Raw genomic sequence first — 21727 nt, 5'->3', positions numbered from 1 at the left:
AACATCTATTGTCACCTATGTTATCTATAGTTTTAGTTACTTTTGACGACCCAGTTCTGTGAACAACATGCCTGTTTACAGCATTCTGGCAACAGTTCTAGCGCGGTGTTTCCTTTAGACCGCGTTTAACTTTGGGCAAAGCACCCAATAGCGTACACAGCAATACAGCATACCGTACACTCTTAAGTGATTCTACCTGTAAATTGGTCGGATTTAGTTAAAGCTAGGTTGAAACTACTCAAAATGCCCTTAAAGTGTACAAACTCAGATTTTGAGTAGTTTTTCAACCAAAAAATTGGTAGTAGGAACTTACAAGTGCGTTATTTGTCATAGAGAATAATTCAATTATCGCTAGCAAGTAGCCAAAATTGGTTGAAATTTTTACCCAAAGTTTGAGTTTGTACACTTTAAGGGCATTTTGAGTAGTTTCAACCTAGCTTTAACTAAATCTGACCAATTTACAGGTAGAATCATTTAAGAGTGTAGCGTACGATCATCACATTGATATACAGGTGTGGCAATGTTGGTTAAGTGGTGTTAGTGCAACGAAGAATTTTCATTATGGTGTGGGTGGAATCGTAAATTGACCAATCACGATGAAGCGTGACGTCAAACTCCAAAAACAAACCCCGTTGTCCGACGCGATTTGTTTTTGTAGTTTGATGTCGTTTTCTGATTTTTCGCTACTAATACCATCGAATATCTTCATCTGCCACACCTTTTTAAACCTCATGGGCGTACGATAGCGTACGACAACAGGCTATAGACCAAATCAAGGTGACGTCATCTGGCAGATACTGGCGCCCTTGTTTACAAACAGACCGTAGAATCCAAAAAAGTTTCAGCTGTTTAAACGGCAAGTTTGTTGTTTAAGTCGAGTTTAAACAGCATTGGGACTAAATTTAAAAGCCATTATGCCTGTAAAATGTTAAAATACACGCTACATTCCCTATAAACGGAAAAGAAAGTTTTCCAAAATGTAAACAAGGGCGCCACTATCTGTCAATTGACGGTATGATGATTTGGTCTATAGCTTGACGCATACTGTTTGTAAACAAACAATAAGGCATAGGTGAACTCAAATCGATACTCGATCGATTTTTGCAAGTTGGCATTATTTGTGTATGTCGCGATAGGGCGTTTCGGTATAGTGGCAACTAGCGGTTAATGATAAAACATATATTTGTACAATACTAACTACATGAAATAAAATGTGCTCCGCGAGCTGCTGCTATCGCAATAAAAATGATGAAACATGATGGCCGTCACCGGATGAGAATGATCGCACACCGAGAGCCGCGGTAGCATCTGTCACGTTGACGGCTGTCAACTGAAGAGTTCCACTGGTAACTTCGGTGCTGTCATTTAACGGTTGGTGGGATGGCTTCCCAACAGTGTATAAAAGCGATGTCCGGTAAAGCTGAGCAGTATCAACTCGACGCTCTTTTGGATCATAGGATAGCGCAGCTATTGGTTGACACTCTTGAAGAATCGTTGGTCGAGTAATCATCAATCAGCTAATTTCTTTTAGGGATCATTCAATAATGACGTCCACTGCTTATGGGGGGGAGGGGGTGTCAATTTTGTGACAGGTTGTGACAGAGGGGGGGAGGGGGTCTAGGCAAATGTGACATCCGCCGAAGAAAATTTATTATCAGAAAAAGGCTACAAAAACTCATCGATTTATTTCGATTTTCGAATTTATCTTACTTCAGAAGATCGCAAGAGGACCCGACATCATCGAAACAAATAAATAAAGCTGATTCTCTCCTATCTTCTCTTCACTCAAAAAGCAACTTGTTTCATTTGTTGAACAGAATCTTTCAAGCAAGTTTCAATTGATGCTGGTAATTGTTTCAGCTGACGGCGCCGAAAGTCGGGTACGATTTACCTATGTTACACTAGATTAATTATACCATGCGTTACATTAAAGGGTATATGTAAATCATTTTCAGTTCATTTGCAATCAAGGTTTCTAGCCTTTTACTAAATATTTGATAGATAAGTACTAAATAAACTTTAATAGCTATCGTCACGATGTAGTGAAACCTGCCTCGCCGATGCAGATTGAAGTTGTTTTAAAGCGGAGCGGTGTTCTTCAATAAAAACCAAAACTTCATTTCTTCATTGATTTGTGGCGATTTGCAATTGAAAGTTGTTAGAGCCTTTGTTCACAGTTCATAAATCGTGTCCATAAAATTGTTTTTTTTTTTCTAATAAAATTACATACAGCAATTCGGTAAAAAAATCAGTAAAAGTCTACTCGCTGGGTGGAGAAAGTTAGCAAAACGTGGAATCTTTTTATAATTTCGTTAAAAAGATAACTTTGAGATCAGTTTATCCGGAAAAATCTAGAAATTAAATTTTTTTTTGAGAAAATACGCGACTGTTATTTTCTATGGTTTTTTAATCTTACATTACTTCTTAAAAGATTAAGCTATTTTTATAAAACACTTTTTGCTTTTAACACGCTTTTTATTTCTATTTTAGGTTTGTGTGACGTCCAAAGGGGGGGGAGGTTGAGTTTTGTGACACAATCGGACAGAGGGGGGAGGGGGGTCTAAAAAGCAGAAATTTAGTGGCCGTCATTTTTGAATCGTCGATGTGTCGTCAACACGGCAATCTTTCACCAACGTAACAGTCGTCCGCGCGGAAATCAAGTGCATCGTATATTTATAAATAGAGTAACGTGTTGCTGCTTCGTCGTAATTGCCTATTCCCGTCCTATCCAACACAAATTATTAAAAATATCAGCGATTTTTATGACACACAATGCAAAATTAGTTATTCCTTCATATTTTAGTTCGTTGACTATCATACGCGATCAATCAAAGTGAGCTGAGATTTATTTAAATGCTTTTTTTTATTAAAGAATTCCTAGCAGCCAAATTTCCTACGTTTTTTCGTGCGACGAAGAAGTAAACGTTTCAATTTCCGTCATTCATTAGATGAAAATAACTCACGCTAGGCATTGTCGTTATTCTGCAACCAGGAAAACTTGCATGACCTGCAGAAATTTCGCAGAATCACATTTGTCATCCCATCCTACACAAATACATGCGCGCTAGCTACGTAAACATTATTGTTATTTTTAGTTCGAACGTAGAGTGACTATATACAGAGTGGCGACAATGTCAAAATTGGAATGATAATTATCTGTCAGTGTCATTCCAATCGAGCAGACGACCTATCCAACGCGTATGCAGGAAAGAGAAAGAAAAACCTTGGAAAACCCGCATTGCATACATTCGGGATGACTTGTCGCCACTCTGTATATAGTCACTCTATTCGAACGATGAAAAAGGTTGATGGACGGATGTATAGGGCTGTCGGTATTGGGTACTTTTGGTGAAAACCGGTATTTTGGTATTGGCGTAGAAAATACCGGTAGTACCGGTAAAATACCGGTATTGGCAGATTATTCGGAATAAATAGAAATATCGATGTTTTTCAGTAAATGTCTCTATTTTCAAACTTTAGTTTCACTATTGTTCCTTAGCAAAGTAGAATTTAAGCAGATATAATACGCTCAGTGATTTATTTCCCTTGCTAGATTTTATTGCCAGCGCTTCCAACGATTGAAAACACTTCTGCTTTCATCGAAGTCTGACAAACGTTTCTAAGCGCTTCAGGAACTTTTCTTTCATTTCTTCAAATTTATAGTAGCAACCCCGTTTTTAACTATTTTTAAATATCCCGGTATAGTCGCTTCCAACATATTAAATGCCCGGTCTCCTATTGTCTCTTCACGAATTTTACTGCATCCCCAGAGCAGAACCCGTGCATAGCGTCATCCTCTTCATCATCGTTTACAGATATCTCCTCTTCTCTATTATCAATCCCAGTATTCGCAGAGCCTGGAAATTTTATCTGCTTGTTTGATCAATGTATCACTCGAAATACTTATTACAAAGTCTTTCCTGGCAGATCCTTTAATGGCAAGAATGCCCAAAAAGCGGATATATTCTCGTATTATGACTAGAGCTCGGCATCCTCGAAACAAATAAAAAAAGCTGACTTTCTCTTACCTTCGCTGTATACATGAAGCGATTTGTTTCATTTGATGAACTGAACGTTTTAAGCAAGCTTCAACTGAAGTTAGTGACTATTTCAAATGACTACGATTGACAGTCAGGCACGATTTGTCGATGTTGAGTAGGTTAATTATAATATGCGCTAAATTGTAGGAAATGTTACCTAAATTCAATTCAATTACATTCAAAGTTGCTGGTTTTCTAATGAATATTCGATAGACATTTGATTTAACAAATGAAACTTTAAGATCGGTTGACATGATGAAGTGAAAACCGTTTCATTGAGACCGATTGAAGCCAGTTTTAAAACGAAGCGGCGTTGCTTCAGTTGAAGCTAAAGCTTCATTTCCTAAATTCGTTATTTGAGAACTTCGAATAATTTGATGGCTTTTAAATATCAAGTTGTTTAAAAATAAATTGAACTACTGTGCCTTAAACGGGTTCAAAAGCTATAATTATTTGACCCACAATTTCACCTTCTTCATTGTTAGTAGTCGCAGAATCTCGCCAGCATTAACACCAAGTTGTTTTTCTATGATCTACAATCTTCCATCAAACTTAGTTCATTTTCTAATAAGGAGTTTGAAAAAACTATGATATTAGAAAATACGTTGCTTCAAATATATTGTCCATTCCGACCTCAGCGGCACCAACACCTTCTGCGTGTGGGAACGCGGCGTACCAACTATGGCTTACATGAACCGATCCGGCATTTAGCAGTCACATACAATCAACGAAGTGATTTTAATTTTTAAACGTTTTGTTAGTGTATATTATTGTTTTGTAAATCGTTAGTTATTGTAACTATTTTAAAAAGATGTTGGGTTTTTATGCCACTTTGAGGAGGGATAGCATATTCTACTCAAAGTGGCTTTTCCCAGCCACAAAATATTTCATTTAGACCAAGTGTCGGTTGAAATCATGATTAATAAATAATAAATAAATAATAAATAATAATAATACCGGAAATACCGGTTTTTCGCTTTGCCAAAACCGGTATTTCGGTATCCAAAAATTGGTCGGTATTACCGGTTTCGGTACTACCGATACTACCGGTTAGACAGCCCTAGTAGAGTAGAAATATTATCGTAACTGTGTCGAAATGCAATCCAGTCAATCGGCTCAGTCGTATAAACTGTTTTGTTTTGTCGGCATTTCAATTATTCTGAAGAACTAAATCATGTATATCGCTGTGCAAAGCCTAAATTACTGCTACGAAGAATCGCCTATGTCTTGAATGTTTGGCCCACTGAATGCCACTGGCTGCTCAGCAGTCAGGTCTTTGAAGGCAGTCGGAATCTAGACGACACCGACCATTGCCAATACGATGATGCACCGAACTCTTCAGACAGTTCGTTGCATCGGTCGCACAGTGTGTTACTGCCGAGATGGTATATTGCGCGAGGCATCTGCTGATGCTGGGATAAGCGATATTCTGTACCGGGGGCATTCAACCCCCACATCTCTCCTCTTCTCACAAGATAAAATATGATAAAAAAAACTACTACTTGATACATAAAAAAAGTCTAACTTACACACTTCAAATCCCTAGCAATTCCGAAATTCGTTTTAAGAACCCAATTTACTGGTACCTAGTTAGGCGTACCTGGTGAAAACGAACGGATATCATAGCGCATTTTCTTCATATCATTAACTTTTTCCTTCTGCATCCAAGTTGTCCGAAATCATTGTAAGCACTGTTGTGTTAAACAGCATGAGGAACTACATGTCCTCCGGTTAGCACGGGTTTGTCTCTGATCCTCGCATTTGGGATATTGAACATAAAGCGCAAGTTAATGTACTTATACATACATGGAAGCTGTATTCGACCGAATTGATTATCACATCGTACTTAAAAAATGCACGTTTATGAGCTTCACAGTGGTTTGTCACGCGGTTAAAATCATTCTTGTGAGACAGATTTTTCAAGTTAAGCTTGCAAATCAGCTACATTTACAAATAAATCAGATGTATCACAAGATAGCACGCTTGACCCTCTCCTTTTCATCATTTTTTTTCAATGACGCAGCAAATGCCGTCTTTTTTGACAATGATCATACAAAACCATTTTATTTAACAATGGTTGTATCAAGCATTTTCATTCGTCTATGGTTTTACCGATCCATATCTTTTCATTTAACTTGGTTCGTACCAAACCATTCACTTCATTCAACAATGATCGTATCGAAACATTTAATTAATCTATGGTCGTACCGAACCATATAGATCATTCAACAATCGCATCGTTTAATTCATCTATGGTCATTCCGAACCATATAGATCATTCAACAATGATCGTATCGCATCATTTAAATCATCTATGGTCGTACCGAACCATATAGATCATTCAACAATGATCTTATCGCATCATTTAATTCATCTATGGTCGTACCGAACCATATAGATCATTCAACAATGATCATATCGCATCATTTAATTTATCTATGGTCGTACCGAACCATATAAATCATTCAACAATGATCATATCGCATCATTTAATTCATCTCTGGTCGTACCGAACCATATAGATCATTCAACAATGATCTTATCGCATCATTTAATTCATCTATGGTCGTATCGAACCATATAGATCATTCACCAATGATCATATCGCATCATTTAATTTATTTATGTTCGTATCGAACCAAATAGATCATTCAACAATGATCTTATCGCATCATTTAATTCATCTATGGTCGTACCGAACCATATAGATCATTCAATAATGATCGTATCGCATCATTTAATTCATCTATGGTCGTACCGAACCATATAGATCATTTAACAATGATCTCATCGCATAATTTAATTCATCTATGGTCGTAACCAATAATGATCGTACCGAATAATTTTGCAAAATTTGTGTTTGTATCAACCACCAAACCACTTCTTACAACGGTTGTATCACGAACAAACAGACGAAACACTCGCGTTAATTCCATTCAAGTCGACTATTCAAAAACTATTCATTTTTCAAAAGAAATGCGTTTCACAACATTGCTACACCGCGGCGCATCGAGTGTCAGTATAAAACTATACAAATGTCAAAACCCTACAAACACAAACTACATGCATAACAGAGGAAGCTACTGTGGAAGCAAAATGTGTATAACAATTTTCTTTTATTTGGCATGTCAGATCGTCAGTACTAAAACACTTAAAATCAATATTATCACCAGATTATTTGTTCAACGGTCGTATCACACCGTTCCATTCAAATAGTCGTCCTAGCCATCATTTTCACAATTATTTTTATGTAACCTGTCGCGACGAGACCCCTCGTAGCTATACCCACTTACCTTGGCATAAACTTATTGTAATGTCTTGACCAGTCTATTGGTCAGGCGAAAACCGAATGTCAGCAGCGATAACAATGATAAGCAGTTTTGGCGGGACTGTTCGGCCATGATAGGCAGCTATAGGCAGCAAAATTAGTTGTATGCTCATTAAAATTGATTTCTCTACGGTTATAAATTTAAATTTACTTTGATTAAGTATAAGCATTAATTATTGCAAAATTTAGACGGTTTTTGTAGAAAACTGCATTGAATATTCGTGTATGTGAGTTGGGCCCAGTTAGTAAGGTAAAATTGGGTTTCATTGATCGGCGTCGCACAATATTAATATTTTACAATTAATCAGACAGTTTAGCTTGGACCATAAAATCCGCTAACTTGCACTACGTGCCAACGTCACTTGGACGATAGGCTAATTACATATCTAAAAATTAGCAGTAAGTAGAGAAAATCACTTGAAAATCCCAATGTAATCTCAAACTAATTATAGCAATCTAACCTCCTTGGAAAAAGTGAAACGATCCGTATCCAGCTTCAATTCACCAAAATTGTAAGACTAATGTTTAATTTGTTAAAAGTTTGCTAAGATTTAATTCACAATAAATTACCATTCGCAGTTTGAAGCTTACTCACAAAAGAAGTGGTTTGCTGTTCAGAATTTGGTAGTCCCTACGCTACATTCTTCAAAAATTTTGTACGTGGGTCAGAAAAATGGAAGGACTTCACGAAAAGAGCGATTCAAAATGTCGTCGGTGTAGTAAGCCAGAAACAAGGAAGAACAAATTACTTGCCTGTGAAACATGCGAAAGGTACGAACATCCCAAATGCGCTGGTGTTGATAAGCATGCAGAAAGCCTCCCGTTTATTTGCGAGGAATGTAATCCGGAACAGCAGTCTGGAAAAGTGCTCTTGCAGCAACCAAAATTAGACGAACTGTCGAAGGTTGGTTCAAAAAGTGTGCACTCTAAACGAAGCAAAAAAGCAGCTGTACCTCCATCTGGAAGTGTTACCTCGAGTGCTCGTAGGGCTCTACTGGAAGCAGAGCTCGAAATTGTAGAGGAAGAAAGACAGCTAAAGGAACAAGTCGCGAGAGAAAAGGAAGCGCTCCGCGAAAAGGAAATGGAAGAAAAACAAAGGCAGATTGAAGGAAAAAAGCGTTTGATAGAGGAAGAAAATCGTTTACGTGAGCTAAAATTAGAGGAAGATAAAAAGTACCAAGCACAGCAAGAGTTAATTCGCCACCAATCTCTGGAGCAGAAAAAGAAGCTGCTCAGACAAATTGCGGAGAGCAGTAAAGGTAGCAGCAAAGGTGTACCGAGTATCCAATCTCGCGAGAAAGTGGAAGACTGGTTGAAAAATCAGCAGGAAAAGCCCGAAGGAAATTCGATACAGAACGGAGACGAAATCCCGAGTCGTCAGCCAATTGAACCATCCGAGCACCCGCGCACTGATCGGCCTTCCCGAATCTGTGCCGAACCAAGCTGCTCACGAGATATAACTCAAAAAATGAACACAAATTTATCGGCGAACAATGTTAAACCCAGAGAAGAGTTCATTCCACTCGGCATGCAGCAGATAGCAGCCCGACAAGCCATGGGGAAAGAGTTGCCAATTTTTAGCGGTAGCGCAGAAGACTGGCCGCTTTTCATCACTAATTTCGAAGAAACAACCATCACTTGCGGATACACTAATGCCGAAAACCTGATTCGGCTACAACGGTGCCTGAGAGGGCAGGCCTTCGAATCTGTACGAAGCCGTCTGTTGCTCCCGTCTTGTGTGCCAAATGTGATAAGTACCTTACGAACACTCTATGGCCGTCCTGAGCTACTAATTCGCACTCTTTTGAGAAAAATCAGAGAGATCCCCGATCCAAATCATAAGAATCTTAACACGATCATGAAGTTTGGACTAGCCGTTCAAAATCTAGTTGATCATTTGATAGCGGCCAAGCAGGAGAACCATCTCTCCAATCCTATGTTAATGCAGGAATTGGTTGAAAAATTACCAGGTTCCCTCCAGCTAGATTGGGCCATGCATAAGTGCCAGTTCGACGATCCCACGCTGCGAACTTTCGGAGATTTTATGTCTAAATTAGTAATGGCTACTAGCGAAGTAACTTTTGATATCCCAGCTTGTAGTACTACGCATAAGAGTGGCCAACAGAGGCAAAAAGAAAGAGCAAGCATTCAAACACATTCCACTGACTCTACCACTCCTAGGCATCCGGCTGATACGTTTCGTCCTATGAAACAAATGAAACCTTGTGCTGTGTGTGATCGTGAGGGTCATCGTGTCGCTGATTGTAACAAATTCCGTAATATGAATGTAGATGAGCGGTGGAAGCTGGTACAGAAAAAAGGTCTGTGTCGAACCTGCTTGAACAGTCACGGAAAATGGCCTTGTAAGTCATGGCAAGCATGCGGAAAGGAAGACTGCAGATTAAAGCATCACGGTCTGCTCCACCAAACAACTTCTACTTCCCACTCAGTTAATGTAGCTTCAAGCTTTCCGTATAATTCAGAAAGCAACTATCCTATGTTTCGCATGTTGCCTGTAGTTTTACACGACAACAACCGTTGTCAATCAATCTTTGCTTTCATTGATGAAGGCTCTTCCCTTACACTTTTAGAAGAGGAAGTTGCATCTCAACTCGGTTCAAGCGGCCATGCAGAACCTTTGACGCTTCGCTGGACAGGTGATGTTACACGAGAGGAAACGGCGTCCCAAAAGATACAATTGAAAATTGCCGGCACAGGGTGTTCGAATAAACATAATCTGGTCAATGTTCGCACAGTTAGAAGTTTACATCTACCCGCACAATCATTGCGGTATCGAGAGTTAGCTGAAAGATTCCCTCATCTACGGGGTCTGCCCTTATCGGATTACGATCTGGTTCGACCTAAATTACTGATCGGATTGGACAACCTACGATTGATGGTCCCACTTAAAATTCGGCAGGGCAAACCGGGTGCACCGATAGCAGCAAAATGTCGACTTGGTTGGGGTGTTTACGGTTGCGTACCAAGCGGATCTAATTCAACGTCGTTCATAAATGTTCATGTGCCCCAATTCTCGGATCCCGATCGACAACTAAATGAGCAATTACGCGAGTTCTTTACACTTGAGAGTATGGGGGTTAGTCATTCCATGCAAAAACTCGAGTCGGAAGACGACAAGCGAGCAAATAAACTGTTGCAGGAAACCACACGACGATTGCCGATTGGGTTCGAGACAGGCCTGTTGTGGAAAACAGGAGCACCCAATTTTCCAAACAGCTTTCCAATGGCCATGCGGCGTTTGCAGAGCTTGGAGAGAAAGCTAAATAAGGACCCTTTACTGAAAGCGCGGGTTTGTGAGCAAATAGCAGAATATGAGCAAAAGGGCTACGCGCATAAAGCGAGCGAAGCAGAATTGAAATTTAGTGAATCACATCGAGTGTGGTATTTGCCTTTGGGTGTCGTCGTGAACCCAAAAAAGCCAAACAAGCTGCGCCTTATATGGGACGCCGCTGCAAAAGCGAATGGGGTTTCCCTGAATTCACAACTACTGAAGGGGCCAGACTTATTGACTCCCCTCCCAACGGTGTTAACCCAGTTTCGTCAATTTCCGGTGGCCGTGTGTGGAGACATCAAGGAGATGTTCCACCAGATTAAAATTCGGGAACATGATCGCCAATCTTAGCGTTTTCTTTGGCGCGACGATCCATCTAAGCGCCCACAAATATATGTGATGGATGTGGCCACCTTCGGGTCAACTTGCTCCCCAGTTTCGGCGCAATACGTAAAAAATATAAACGCCGCTGAACTGGCTGATCGATTTCCTCGTGCTGCAATTGCGATACAAACGAGGCATTACGTGGATGACTATTTAGATAGTTTTCATACTATCGACGAAGCTGTACAAGTGGTCGAAGAGGTCAAAACAGTACATGCCAAAGGCGGCTTTCAAATTCGTAATTTCCTGTCAAATTCTTGGAAAGTACTGCGAGAACTGTCAGAAGTTACCGAAGGAGATTGTAAACATCTACAACTGCAACGGGGAGATACGACAGAATCGGTTCTTGGAATGCGTTGGTTGCCAAAAGAAGATGTATTCACCTTTACCTTTACGTTACGAGACGACCTCCAGCCGATCCTCTCCCCCGATCGTGTTCCTTCCAAACGCGAAGTGTTGAGAGTGCTGATGAGCCTGTTCGATCCTTTGGGATTTATTTGTTTCTTTCTAGTGCATGGAAAGGTGCTCATGCAGGATATCTGGGCCTCCGGCTGCGGCTGGGATGACCGGATAAACCAAGATCTGTGCTATCGTTGGCAACAATGGACGATGCTCTTTCCTCAACTCGACACGTTGCACATTCCACGCTGCTATTTCAAATCGCCGTTTTCCAAAAATATGCAAAATCTACAGGTGCATGTTTTCGTAGACGCTAGCGAGGTGGCGTATGCATGCGTCGCTTACTTCCGTTTAGTAACAGAGAGTGGTGTCCAAGTAGCATTAATTGGCGCGAAGTCGAAAGTAGCTCCATTAAAAAGCCTTTCTATTCCAAGGCTGGAACTGAAAGCAGCGGTGCTAGGCGTTCGCTACCTGGAATCCATTCAGAACTACCATACGTATGCAATCCAGAAAAGATACCTGTGGAGTGATTCAAGCACCGTGTTAGCCTGGATCTCATCTGACCATCGCCGATATAACAAGTTTGTTGCCCTACGCATAGGAGAAATACTATCGCTAACCGATCAAACAGAATGGCAATGGGTGCCATCCAAATTGAACGCTGCAGATGAAGCCACGAAGTGGAAACGTGGGCCAAATCTTCAGTCGCAGAGCGCATGGTTTACGGGACCCAGGTTTTTACTCGAATCCGAAGAAAATTGGCCAAAACAGCAAAAATCATTCACAACACACGAAGAAATCCGATCCGTAAACAGCCATAGTGTTTTCAAACCATTCATAGATGTCGCCCGATTCAGCAAATGGGATCGTCTTCATCGTGCAGTGGCATTTGCAATCCGGTTCGTGAACAACTTACGTCGTAAGCAAAATAAGCAACATCTCGAGCTGGGAATACTCACCACCGAAGAACTAAAACACGCAGAGGAAATCCTTTGGAAATCGGCCCAAGAAGACTTTTTCTCAGAAGAAATCGCCCTGCTCAAGAAAACTCAAGGAGAGCCCGACGCCAAACATCCAATTGTCAAGAAATCCAGTGTCATATACAAGGCATGGCCGTTTATCGACAGCTGCGGAGTTCTCCGAATGCGCAGCCGAGGCGGTGCAGCTACATTTGCACCGTTCGAAGCTAAGTACCCCGTAATCCTGCCCAGACAACATTTGACTACTTTTTTACTTGCAGACTGGTATCATCGCCGCTTCCGCCACGCCAATAGGGAAACGATCGTAAATGAAATGCGTCAAAAATTCGAGATCGCAAGACTGCGAGCGCTGATTTTCAAGGTGGCAAAGAACTGCGTTTGGTGTCGTCTTGTAAATGCAAAGCCACAAACTCCTGCCATGGCACCACTTCCGGAATTTCGAGTTACACCTTACGTAAAGCCTTTCACATATGTAGGGCTTGACTATTTCGGACCGGTCCTAGTGCGTGCGGGTAGAAATCAGGTGAAACGATGGGTGGCCTTATTTACCTGTCTCACAATAAGGGCCGTACACTTAGAAATTGTACACAGCTTAACCACGGAATCATGTATCATGGCTGTTCGACGATTTGTCGCGCGACGTGGTGCGCCAGCTGAGTTCCATACAGATAACGCAACTTGCTTTCAAGGTGCTAGTAGGGAGCTCCAAAACGAAATCAAATTATTAAACAATTCACTCGCATTGACCTTCACCAGTGCTCGCACCCGCTGGAAATTTATTCCACCCGCCACTCCCCACATGGGTGGGGCGTGGGAGAGGCTTGTTAGATCGGTAAAGGTGGCTATTGGATCAATTCTTGATGCCCCGCGTAAACCAGACGATGAAACCCTCGAAACGATTATTATAGAAGCCGAAGCAATGATTAACTGTCGTCCGCTCACATATATTCCTCTAGAGTCAGCAGATCAGGAAGCCCTTACGCCTAACCACTTTTTGCTAGGCAGCTCTAGTGGTGCAAAAATAGGACCAACCGCACCCGTAAGTGGTATTGCTTGTCTTCGAAATAACTGGAAGCTTGCGCAGTTCATCACAGAGGAGTTTTGGGGAAGATGGATAAAAGAGTATTTACCATTCATTACCCGGAGAAGTAAATGGTTCGAGAACCCGCAGGACATAAAGGTTGGCGACCTGGTGTTGGTAGTTGGCGGAGCGGTGAGGAACCAGTGGATTCGTGGCAGAGTAACAGAGGTGTTCAAGGGACGAGATGGCAGAGTACGTCAGGCGCTTGTGCAGACCTCCTGCGGAAGTATAATGAGGCGACCAGCAGTGCAGATTGCCGTATTAGATGTCGCGGAAAGCGGTTAACCTTGGGATAGGTGTGTTCAACCGAAATAATCACCAAGGTTCACGGGTGGGGGGATGTCGCGACGAGACCCCTCGTAGCTATACCCACTTACCTTGGCATAAACTTATTGTAATGTCTTGACCAGTCTATTGGTCAGGCGAAAACCGAATGTCAGCAGCGATAACAATGATAAGCAGTTTTGGCGGGACTGTTCGGCCATGATAGGCAGCTATAGGCAGCAAAATTAGTTGTATGCTCATTAAAATTGATTTCTCTACGGTTATAAATTTAAATTTACTTTGATTAAGTATAAGCATTAATTATTGCAAAATTTAGACGGTTTTTGTAGAAAACTGCATTGAATATTCGTGTATGTGAGTTGGGCCCAGTTAGTAAGGTAAAATTGGGTTTCATTGATCGGCGTCGCACAATATTAATATTTTACAATTAATCAGACAGTTTAGCTTGGACCATAAAATCCGCTAACTTGCACTACGTGCCAACGTCACTTGGACGATAGGCTAATTACATATCTAAAAATTAGCAGTAAGTAGAGAAAATCACTTGAAAATCCCAATGTAATCTCAAACTAATTATAGCAATCTAACCTCCTTGGAAAAAGTGAAACGATCCGTATCCAGCTTCAATTCACCAAAATTGTAAGACTAATGTTTAATTTGTTAAAAGTTTGCTAAGATTTAATTCACAATAAATTACCATTCGCAGTTTGAAGCTTACTCACAAAAGAAGTGGTTTGCTGTTCAGAATTTGGTAGTCCCTACGCTACATAACCTATTTATACAACGATCGCGAACACCAAATCATTTTGTTCAATATTTGTCCAAGCAGTTTTGATAAAATGGGAGTACCAGACAATTGAATCTTATACTCATTTTATCTCAGTACTATTAACGCTATTACAAACAAAAGAAAACATAAACGATAAAAACTGTATTCATACACTCTGGTTTCATCTAACTTGCATTTCAATGCATAACGTAACTTCAATGTATCAAACTGCTGTATAAAATTAAAAATATACTCTATAACTAAAAATGGTAATATCATTGGGTAAGTCTCAACGCGTTGAAAAGAAAAAAGTTGAACTACACTCTATATTTCTTTGATGCTGAACAGTGTAGGAGAGAAAAAAACAAAATCAAGCCACTAAAACAGTCTGTGTTGTCTCATTCTTGCATTAAACTTCACCATGCATAAGATATTACCTACAAATAACTTATAACACAATGTCAAAAATCTATTGGACGATTAGTTAGCATATATTATGCTAAAAGAATAACACTACAGTATTTGATAGAAATTTCGCGTAACCTGTCGAGTACTGTATTGCCCTCCGCAGTAATGCCGCACCAAAAACCTCTTTTCTATGTTTTCTTTTTTATCGTTCGATCATTTGCAACTAAAACAAAATGAAGTGCCACCGGCAAAACATTAACAGACTCGTACACTATCGACTATCATTATTGGCCCGCTCTGACCGTCACCGCTGTCGTTATCGTCACTTACAACTAGTAAGAATTCGCGAAATCCACTCGTAATTTGAACAATCTCACATTTAAATAAGCTATCGTCGCTGTGAACTACACTAAGTAACGTCATTAAAAACAGTGGCCTTGCTATTACACGTAAATCAATGCAGTTATTTCCAAAACGTATTCTTTTTAATTCGAAAATATAGCACTAAACATCTTAATCACACCGCAAATGAAAAACTGCATTAACCGTTATGTGTTCGGCTGGGTACCCGGGTACCTTTTGAGACTTTATAGCCTCGAAAAACAAGGTTTACGACAACTCAGCCAGCTAAAACTCGTAGAATGCTCCTAACTAGTGGGAATAAACCATTTGTCATCAACAGATTGCCTGTAGCAGCAGGGGGGGTTGAAGGGGGGGCCTTCGAATTTGTTTACCCCATAAGTGTTCGGATGGGTACCCGGGTACCCACCGAAATGAAATGCTTCTAACTTTATCAATTCTTGACCGATTTTGGATCTTGAACCGTCAAAAGATTGGAAAATTTGTCTATTTTTAGAGCATGAGACTTACCAAGCCTGGGACCACGTCTGGTTCCCGTAAATCCGGATCTCCGGGACCATGTTCCGGATCCAAAACAAATGTGTACAATTGTCAATAAAACCACACAACATTGGTATCAAAATTCATGAAATCACTCCAGGAGTTGATGTTTATCCATTTTGAGTCCATTCAACTTATAGTCTTCGGAATGGCCACTCCGGAGCAGGTTCCTGTGGGGCCTTACGAGACCGCTAACATATTTGGATAGAAAACCCTAGCAATATGTATATCAAAATTCACGAAATCACTCCAGGTGTTGAGTTTTATCCATTTTAAGTTCATTTGATAAGCTGTCCCTGGAATGGCCACTCCGAAGCAGGTTCCTGTGGGGCTCTATGAGACCAGTAACATGTTTGAATGAAACCCTAGCAATATGTATATCAAAATTCGTGAAATCACTCCAGGAATTGAAATTTATCCTTTTTTGAGTTCAGTTGATGACATGTCCTTGGAATGGCCATTCCGTGGCAGGTTCCTGTGGAGCCTTATGAAACCATTAACATGTTTGGATAGAAACCCCAGCAATATGTATGTCAAACTTCATGAAATCACTCCAAGAGTTGATTTTTATCCACTTTGAGTCCATTTGATGAGTTGTCTCCAGAATGGCCATTCCGGAGCAGATTCCCGTGGGGTCCTATGAGGCCACTAGTATGTTTGGATAGAAACCCTAGCAATATGTATGTCAAAATTCATGAAATCACGCCAGGAGTTCATTTTTATCCATTTTGAGTCCATCTGACAAGTTGTCCCCGGAGTGGCCATTCCGAGGACAACTCGTCAAATCGACTTAAATGGACAAAAATCAATTCCTGGAGGGATTTCATGAATTTTGACATACATATTGCTAGGGTTTCTACCCAAACATGTTAGTGGCCTCAGGGCCCCATGGGAATCTGCTACGAAGTGGCCATTCCGGGAACCACTCATCAAATGGACTCAAAGTGAATAAAAATCAACTCCTGGAGTGATTTCATGAAGTTTGACATACATATTGCTGGGGGTTCTAACCAAACATGTTACTGGTCTCATAAGGCTCCACAGGAACCTGTTGCGGAATGGCCATTCCAAGGACATGTCATCAACTGAACTCAAAAAGGATAAATTTCAATTCCTGGAGTGATTTCACGAATTTTGATATACATATTGCTAGGGTTTCTATCCAAACATGTTACTGGTCTCATAGAGCCCCACAGGAAGCTCTGGAGTGGCCATTCCGGGGACAAATCATCAGATGGACTCAAAATGGATAAAACTCAACTCCTAGAGTGATTTCGTGAATTTTGATATACATATTGCTAGGGTTTCAGTCCAAACAGGTTAATGGTCTCATAAGGCCCCACAGGAACCTGCTCCGGAATGGCCATTCCGAAGACAACTCGTTAAATGGACTCAAAATGGATAAACATCAACTCCTGGAGTGATTTCATGAATTTTGATACCAATATTGTGTGGTTTTATTGACAATTGTACACATTTGTTTTGGATCCGGAACATGGTCCTGGAGATCCGGATTTACGGGAACCAGACGTGGTCCCAGGCTTGGTAACTCTCATGCTCTAAAAATAGACAAATTTTCCAATCTTTTGACGGTTCAAGATCTAAAATCGGTCAAGAATTGATAAAGTTAGAAGCATTTCATTTCGGTGGGTACCCGGGTAGTATTGGGCGATACCTTATCGATACCCGCGATATCAATACTCGAAGGCCGATATTTCGATATATTTTATCGATACTTGCGACGTCGATATTATGATAAATCGATAATTTCACCCCGATACTGTTTTGATAAAGCGGGATATGCAGCTGAAAAAATATAGGCTAAAACTAGGCCAGAAAATGCTCAAGAAAGCAAAATTTTAAGGATTTTTTCGCACTCTTTTCTTTTCACATAGCTAAGCTTTATTCTCAAATTTACTTTATTGGAATTGACACTTATGCAAAACCTTGAACAATGTCACTTACATGTTGAAGTCACTTACTTATTGAACAGTAAGTGCATACGATACGCGATTTTCAGTAATTCAGAACTGACCAGAGAGCACACTAGCACAGAGAGTAGTATTGGGTGTTAACGGCATTACCAAAGACTTTCCAGCTTTTCACGCGCCATAATAGCGATGAAAGTGGCAGTGGTGGGACAGAAATCTAGAAGAGCTAGAACCGGAAAGGAGCAACTCCCGGCGGAGCTCTGCAGGAATGGCCAAGAACCGCCAGCAACGACACCTCACTGGATGGTTCCCTGAAACCCCTGAGTTTGAGAGAGGGCTGCCGAATGAGTGGATTGAGGGAGTGGTTTGTCCCATCTACTGAAAGAGTGATCGGATAGATTGCTGTAATTACCGCAGAGTAACGCTGGTCAAAGCAACCAACAGGGTACTCATCCAGATTTTGTTGCGTCGTCTATCCCCGGTGGCAGGAGAGTTCGAAGGGGAGTACCAAGTGGGCCTGATGGAGGTGTTACTACTGATCAAATTTTTACTCTTCGGCAAGTCATCCAGATGTGTCGGGAGTGCAATCCATCATATTTTTGTGGATTCCGGGGTAACGTACGATTCAGTCGGGCGCGAACAGCTGTGGCAGGTGGTGCACAAGTGAGGTTTTCCGTACAAAGCGACGTGTCCGAAATAGAGCTGCACTGGAGCGAGTGATGCGTTGCGTGCGTGTTTTGGGGGCACTCTCTTTGCTCTCTTTGTTTTTATTGATTAATTTTTATGAATCCCTTTTTTGTGTAGCATTTCCTAATCCCAGAATGCCGCCCTAAATAGTATCGATAAATCTAATATCGATGCTTCACGGACGATATATCGACGGTATCGATAAAGCGGCGGATTTGATATTGATATTCAATTATCGATACTTTCGGCAATTTTGCCCAATCCTATACCCGGGTACCCATCCGAACACTTATGGGTGTTAAATTTCCCGTACACATAACGGTTAATCATACATAGGTGCGTTCATTGCATAGTATTTAACACATTGATCCAGGAATAAAAATGTTCATAAAAAGCTTACCTCACAATTCCAACCGTGCTATGCAGCAATCTGATGACAATGCATAACAATTCCATTACAGGAAACAATGCGGTACAATCGCAAAAAAGCGAGAAAGAAAAAAAAAATACTCTGGCCGCTTCTATTCACTGCTTGAATTGTACGCGCATCTAACTTTCACAAAAGAAAAAATCAGAGGGGTTGTGTACAAGACACGACCGCATATATAGGTGACGCAGGACTACGTAAGTCTCTTTGTAATGATAGTGGCATGTATTCATGCCTGTAATCATTCGATTCTTCATGTATACACTCAACCCCCGCTAATATGAAAACACCTCGTTCAGATTGGGCGAGTTCATTTTCAATCTGAACATTTGGTAACTCTATTCATTTTCACATACGCGCAAGACGCGCACCCTTATGAACTTGTTGTTTTGATTTGACGAAAACAAATGTTTTAAAAACATCTCAAACATGCGCGAATTCTAAACGTCCGGTTTGTATAATAGGTAATTGGCACGGCAGTTTCGACTAAAATGGTCTATTTTGAGTGCTGGAGAGAGGTAAGTTCCATATGAGCTATATTGCCAAAGCTCTAGAGCAAGAGGAAACACATTAGGTTTTTTGCCTTTTTCTAATTTACCCGGTCAACTTTAACGTCAATTGTGTATGACGCTTGATCGGTTTTTAATGTGAACGCATTCATACCTCCGGGGTACAGATTAAAAATGTTCAGATTAAAGAAGGTCATACCAACGGGGGTACACGATACATGCTATATGCAACATATATACATGCTACATGCGTTGTATGTAACATTCATTAAAGTAGTAACATTGAATACGTTCAATTCTCAAAAGATTGTGCATTTGAAAACAATTTAACAAAATCAAGAACAAAAACTATTGCTTTCCTGCTACCTTACTGAAATTAAAGATTGTTTTTATTATCCATGGTTTCCCACGTTGAAGGGATTTTACCAATTCAATCCTATTTTATCAACAGCAAATCTTTTCACTACACTTCTAATGAAACGGCAGGCATGCGTATTCATACAGAGTCGTATTATAACCGAACACTACAGCTGTGGCACATTTTTCCAACACAGATATCAAGTTCGCCGAGGTTTAATCGTCTCGCAGTAAAGAATTTGCGATCTGTTGGGACGACGAACTTGTGTTATTTTTACTGGCACACTTTACTAGCACAGCCATCAAGTTGGACTAGGTTTAATCGCGTTCGTAAGAAATCTGTTGGCATGAGGGGGTTTTGATACTCTCTCTGGCGTACTTCCCAAGCAAGGACATCAAAATGGTCTAGGTTGAACCGCGGTGTTAAGAAATCTTGTTGAAATGAGGAAACTTGGTCACTTGCTTTGGCTTATTTCCCAAGCACAGATGTCAAATTGGTATAGGTTTAGACCATCGTAAAGAACCTTCCAACCAATCACGAAGCGAGAATTCTGGTGAAACATAGGTTCATTATTTTCAATTTTTCAATAGTTCAACATCAAAAATCCATACTTTTCTTCTTTTGGGTCAATTCTTAGAAGATTTTCCGATCGATTGGTGTAAGAATATTGAAAATCGATCGGAAAACCGCTGAGCTATTAGCGCTCAAAACCTTTCATTTTTCGTGACGCTCGCATTTTTTGATTTTTTGGAATGACACCCTATCTCAAAACTTGCCGTAAGACGTAGTCCTACGTCAAAAAAAACTACCAGACTGCTTTCGGTGTTTCACAATCACCTATCCATTTTTCCAAGGAAAAAATTCACAAACTATATTTCACTCGCGTTCCGTAATTAATTTGCTCGGTTTTCATGGGCGATTCTGCATTCGTACCGAAAAGAACGGCAGAGTTGTTCGATTAAAACAACCTGCACGGTCGCCATTGTGCAAAGCCTAAATTACTGCTACGAAGAATCGCCTATGTCTTGAATGTTTGGCCCATTGAATGCCACTGGCTGCTCAGCAGTCAGGTCTTTGAAGGCAGTCGGAATCTAGACGACACCGACCATTGCCAATACGATGATGCACCGAACTCTTCAGACAGTTCGTTGCATCGGTCGCACAGTGTATTACTGCCGAGATGGTATATTGCGCGAGGCATCTGCTGATGCTGGGATAAGCGATATTCTGTACCGGGGGCATTCAACCCCTACAATCGCCTCCACTTTTGCATGTATATGCCGTTTCTACGCATGATATATGATTTGATAGACCTTTTATGCTGACGTTTATCTCATTTAGAATTAAGTTATACAGACCAAAATGTTTGCTGGGTTGTCTAGTAGGTAAACCTCTTGTGCTTTTCTTGTCTTGTGTTGTTGTTTCGTTGGAGTAGTTACTAAAATTTCCTCTCACCTATCTTTCTCTTCCTCTCGGATTCACATTTCGCGGCGATTAGTACTTTTGTTAGAAACAGTGGGAAGCTATGGGGGTATTCATTCGCCAGTTTTTGATAAAGGTGATAGCATTCCAAAGTTTTAATGTTCAGCTTCCTACAAAAGGTCTTCATGCTCTCCTTCATCCACTGCGACTCGATGCGTTTAACCTTAGAGCGGTCGCGTTAAAAAAAGTTACATAAGCGGTCGCGTCGTGTACTGAGTACACGGCGAATAATACTGCCTATATCTCAGGACTGACATGAAATAGAAGGTTGCGGTTTTCGACAAAGTTGTTTATCAATTTAAGACGCATCTGGAAACGAACAATAAAGTTTGAAAACTGATCCGCTAGATGGCGCAAATGGCGACCAAAACAAATGATTCTAGAATCTCGATACTAGAATCTCTAATATCTCGGGACTGAGAAGAGATAGACGATTGCTGTCTTTGGCAAAGTTGTTTATCTGGACG

At 40.7% G+C, this 21727-nt stretch overlaps 1 protein-coding gene across 4 annotated transcripts in view; it reads left to right on the top strand.

The window, feature by feature from the left end:
• The window catches only part of LOC128732919 (syntaxin-binding protein 5), a 1693445-nt gene that overhangs the window by 1244526 nt on the left and 427192 nt on the right, over positions 1-21727 (top strand). The window lies entirely within an intron of this gene.

The sequence above is a fragment of the Sabethes cyaneus genome, chromosome 1, assembly GCF_943734655.1.
Source record: "Sabethes cyaneus chromosome 1, idSabCyanKW18_F2, whole genome shotgun sequence".
Classification (NCBI taxonomy): domain Eukaryota; kingdom Metazoa; phylum Arthropoda; class Insecta; order Diptera; family Culicidae; genus Sabethes; species Sabethes cyaneus.
Note: the sequence above shows the minus strand (reverse complement) of the source record. Positions and strands in the feature narration are given on the sequence as shown.